The following is a 5,639-nucleotide window of genomic DNA, read 5'->3' as shown; positions in this document are numbered from 1 at the left end:
GTAAGGGGCTGATTTGGATTCATATGTTTCATCCTATGGTTAGGTTTACCTTAATACTTTTGTTGTAGTTGTGGATGCTTGCAATATAGGTTAATCATAAGTGGGATGCTTGTTCAAGTAAGAACATCACCCAAGCATCGGTCCACCCACATATAAAATTATCAAAGTACCGAACGCGAATCATATGAACGTGATGAAAACTAGCTTGACGATATTCCCATGTGTCCTCGGGAGCGCTTTTCCTTATATAAGAGTTTGTTCAGGCTTGTCATTTGCTACAACAAGGATTGGGCCACCTTGCTGCACCTTATTTACTTTTGTTACTTGTTGCTCGTTACAAATTATCTTATCACAAAACTATTTGTTACTACTTATTTCAGTACTTGCAGAGAATACCTTGCTGAAAACCGCTTATCATTTCCTTCTGCTCCTCGTTGGGTTCGACACTCTTACTTATCGAAAGGACTACGATAGATCCCCTATACTTGTGGGTCATCATTGAGTAGGTTGCATGACCTCTTTCAGTGGTGGGCTAGCAGATGTAGGAGAAAGTAGGTGTAACTGTCCACCCAGAGTAAAGAGTTACTTTTTCTGAAAGGCTGTGTCTCGGTCATCTGTTTCTCAAACAGCATGAAGTGTGAGAAATCCAACGGAGGAGATCGAGTCTTGTGGGGAAAAGTGCACAAACCTCGGCAGAGTGTAGAAACTAATCATGGTTAGCCGTGTCCCCGGTTATGGACATCTTGAGTATCTGGTTCTTGGATTATCATGTTGATCTCATCACTCTAAATTAATTTGTTGCGTTTTAATACTGCTTAATTGGGATTGAGTTGGAGGAACCTTCTCATTGTTTAACAACTACCATGATAGTTAAACAAAATATATTCCTTTGTTGTAGGGAAAAATTGGCTTTTCGCAAAATATTATAACCATAGAGCCTCCACCAGCCTGATATGCATGTAGTTATAGCATTTATTCTGTTCATTGCTCTACTGTGTTATATTGCTAGCATATTCCATGTGCTGACCCATTTCGGGCTGCAACATATCATGTTGCAGACTTTTCAGATGAAGAGTAAGGTGTGCTAGGTCGTTGTCGTGCACTCAGCTATGTCGTTGGAGTTGATGGACTCACTTTATCTTCCAAGCCTTCTGCTGTTATCTTTTAGATGGCCTTAAGCCATATTATTTGTAATAAGTTCTCCTTTGAGACATTAAATGTAATAAGTGTGTGATTACACTCTGTTATAAATTCTTCGAAGTACTGTGTGTGTCAGCATTACCGATCCAGGGATGACACTTACGCACAGAGATTTGACTGTTTGAGGTCAGATCGCTACAAGATGGTATCAGAGCGCACGCTGATTGTAGGACACGACCACTAAGATGAGCCATAGGTCACTCTCCTCTACTCATTTTTGACTCCTCTCTATTTTCTACTCTATAGGATGGCGGACTCAAGGAACAAGTTTGCACAACCGGATGAATACACACCATTTGGGAGACACTTGAAGGAAGTCACTAGGTACCTGAACATCGGAATACCAAGCTTTACCGGGACCTACACTGCCACTTTACCAGAATAGGAGCGTTGGATGATTCGAGTTCAAGTTCCAGGAAGGACATTCACGCCAGTTACTGAACCCATAGAGTTTTCCTTTGATGCACCAACCTCGAGTCTAGGAAAGAGCATGTCAGCCCACATCGCCATGGGACGCATCGGCGAAGTTTATCAGAAGGATCTTAAGGACATCATCGACCAGATATGTGGACACCGATATGAGCAATGGGAGGTGATCAGCACCAAGAGGGACATGTCCATTGCAGCTTTCATTCAGGAGTTAAACTAGCACATTCGTCGCTAGGAGAACCAGATGTGCACAAGCATGATAGATCTGAAGAAGTTGATGACTAGGAACATGGAGCTTGAAGAGGAACTCAAGTCTACATGCGACGGATACGAGGAGGAAATCACAATACTAGTGGAGAAGAATGACGACCTAATGAGGAAGCTAGGAGTATTCATGGGAGACCCCACGCCAGGAGGAGATGCCGACGATCCTAAGGACTACATCATCATCGAAGACACCGACTCCGACCCCGACATTAGTGATGATGACTACAAAGACGAAGCTGGAGCAGACATCATGGAGTCTTCCACCGATCAAAATTACTAGATGACCACCATATTATCAGTAGTATTCCCCCATGTATATAGTAGTAGTCCGAGCACTTTTGTAACGGTAGTTAGATCGTTTGTATGCCCTTGTTTGATTTGAGTGGTGTGATATGAATGTGTTTGTCTCATGTGCATATGGGTAGTTCCTTCTCACTAGACCTCACTCTATTCTAATCTCTCCCCTCTAAACCCACCAGATGCCTCCGAGACGTGACCCCGGATTTGTCTTCCCACCGGAGCTTACTCAGTTGATCCAAGGCAACAACAACAACAACCCACCGCCACCACCTCTAGTTGACAACTTAGCCCATTTTCTGAGGTTGTAGCCGCCGGTGTTTTTCAGTACCACCGAGCCAATAGTTGCTGATGACTGGCTACGAAGGATTGGACGGGAGTTGACCACCGTAGGTCGCATAGATGCTGAGAAGGTGTGTTTTGCCGCACATCAATTGGATGGACCTGCATCCTCATGGTGGGAGAATTACACAACCACTTTCCCCTATAAACAATGTCACTTGGGAGCAGTTTCAGCAAGCATTCCGCACTGCTCATGTCTGAACTAGAACTATGAGCATGAAGAAGCGTGAGTGTCGCAACTTATGCCAGGGAAACCATACTGTGGGGCTGTAGGTGGATGAGTTTAGCAAGTTAGCTCACTATGCTCCAGATGATGTGGCCATAGATGCAGCTAAGCAGGAGAAGTTTATGGAAGGACTGAATGATGAGATGAGTATGCAGTTAATGGTTGTCACAGCCCTAGAGTACCTGAGTGAAATAGTTGCATCTGCACTCATGCATCATGTCTAAAATTTCTGAAAGTTGAATTGAGGTTTGTTGAAACCCTCAGAAATCACTTCAGAAATAATCAACATTAAAAATCTTTCAAATGAGTCCAAGGAAATGTTCCTGTTATTCTGTAAAAATATTGGTAAGAGGTAAAATTCAAACCAATATTTTTGGAGTTTCAGAAATATTTATTTTGGGCATTTGAAATTAATTCAATAACTATTTGAATTGGATCTATATTTATTATATAATAAATATATGTTCAATAATTCTGAAAATTGTTGTGTAGCTTTGGAGAAGTCCATTTAGTTCACACAATTATTTTCATGAATTTTGAAAATGGTTTGGTCTTTGAACTAAATCAAAACAAAATAACAAGAATAGAAAACAAAAACAGAAAGAAAGAGAGGGCACTGTACCTAGCGCTCACCTGGCCTGGCCCAGCACGGCCCAGCCCAGCTGGCCGATGCCAGTCATCTCCCTCCTCTCGCCAGAAGGACGAGCGCGTGTGCTCGCCACGCGCGCGCCACCTCCACCCTGCTCTGGCCACCTCCTGCTTCCCCGACCCCTTCTAGCGACGCCACGGAGATGGCCCGAAGCCCCTGTCCCCTCTCCCTCACTCGCCGCTCTCTCTCCCCTCCCCTGGCTCTCTCCCTCTAGCTCAACCGAGCGAAACCATCACCGCCGCTCGTTGTTGCCGTGTCCACAGCCACCCCCTTGCTCCCCTGGCGCGTCCGAGAGCTCCGCCTCGTTCCCCTCTTCCTCCTCACCGAGCCACATGGTGCATGAAGCCCCTGGACGCCGCCAACACCGCCGTTCCCCTCGTCAGTCACCGTGGATCCTCGCCGTCGATTCGGGAGCTACCGGGCGTCCCCGACCTTGCTCTCGCGCTCCCTGCACTCGCTATGAGCCAATACGCCGAACCCCTCTCTTCCCGTGATCTATTTCCCTCTCTAGCCGCCGTTCCCATCGACCCCGAGAGCTCAGCTCCGCCGGTGATGTCGCCACCATGGCCTGAGCTCGACCCAGCTGTGACCTTGCACCGCATCATGCTCCTGGCGCCTCCAGGAGGCTGCCTAGCCACTCCGTTGGCTCGCCCGAGCACTGCAGCCCAGCGCCCGCGCTACCGCGTACTCCGGCCACCGCAGCCGAGCTCGTCGGCGTCAGCTCCGGCCATCCCAGCTACCGCTGCTTGCTAGAATGGATGCGCGCGTGTTCCAGCAATCCGTAGCCGCAAACGGCGCGCCAAACCGTCGACCGTGGGCAAATCCCGAGCCCTCCGCCGTCTCGAGCTTCGCCGGCGACGAGCCGCGGGTCAACTCCGGCGAGTTGACCCGGGGGTTTGACCCCGTCTAACCAGGGTTTGACCATCCTGGGTCACTGACGTGTGGGGCCAGCCCTGCTAATTAACCCAGGTTAGTGTTAATTTATTTAGTTAGTTTAATTAGCCTCTGACATGTGGGCCCAAGCCCTTAATTAGTTAACTCGAGATTAATTAGAGCTAACTAATTTAGTTAACTAAACTAGACATTGACTTACGGGCCCCGCCCGACTAATTACTCTAGTTAGTGCTAATTAGCTAGTTAGGTTAGTTACTACAGTCGCTGACCAGTGGGCCCAGGCTAGTTAGTTAGGGCTAACTAACTTAGTTAGTTGACTAGGTCACTGACCAGTGGGTCCCACTGGTCAGGTTTGACCTGGTCGACGCCTTTGACCTGCTGACATCACCTTGACATCATGCTGATGCAGCAAAACCTTTTCTGCATTTTAAATAAATCTAAATGATTTATTTATTTTCAGAAAATATCCAAAACTTTGAAAAATCATAGAAAATAATCTATAACTCAGATTGAAAAGATTTATATATGAAAAATTATCAGAAAAATTCAAGGAATCCATCTGTACCATTTTCATGCATGTTTGAGCAAGTTAACCTCATTGTTTAGGATGAAACATGATTAGGGCAAATTTTATAATAGGTTTGGAGTTGGAATTTGATATAGTTTTGAATTCCACTTCAATTTAAATGACTTTCTGTTGCATTAGCCCAAATCACAACATATTGTCATGTCATGATCATGCATCATATTGTTGCATTGCATTGATTGTATTCTTCCTTGTTTGCCGGTAATTGCCCCCTCTCAGTAGACGTTGTTTCCGACGACGTGATCGATGACACCGATGAAGAGCTATTCTATCTTCAGAAGTGCCAGGCAAGCACAACCCCCTTGTTCATTCCGATACAAGCCCACTCTCTCGCTCCTGCTCTCTTTTACTGCATTAGGACAACAATGATTCATCTGTTACTTGTTGCGGTAGTTGAACCCCTTATCCTCTGCATGACCTGTCATTGCCACAGTAAATAGATGAAACCCACTAGCATGAGTAGGAGTTGTTTGATCCCTGATGTGCCTACTCATTCATGCTTGTTTGTCATGCCTGCTACATGGTGGGCTATGTTGCGGTAGATACACCGTGGCACGGTGTACCAGGCGCCCGTTTGGTGTCTCGGGAACCCTGTTCACATCGTTCGGGGCCGTATGTGGAAACCTCAGCCGGACTCCCTGCGGATGGAACCTGGATAGGCGATAAACCTGGACTAGAGACTTATGTGTTTAGGTAGGCCGTGGCCGACACCCTCGCCAGGCTTCCGCTTGAAGGTTGCCGAGATACAT

This window comes from Triticum urartu, chromosome 1A, assembly GCF_056163025.1.
Source record: "Triticum urartu cultivar PI428250 chromosome 1A, HENAU_Tu73, whole genome shotgun sequence".
In the NCBI taxonomy this organism is placed as follows: Eukaryota; Viridiplantae; Streptophyta; class Magnoliopsida; order Poales; family Poaceae; genus Triticum; species Triticum urartu.
The sequence above is the reverse complement of the archived record's forward strand: the minus strand, read 5'-3'. Positions refer to the sequence as shown.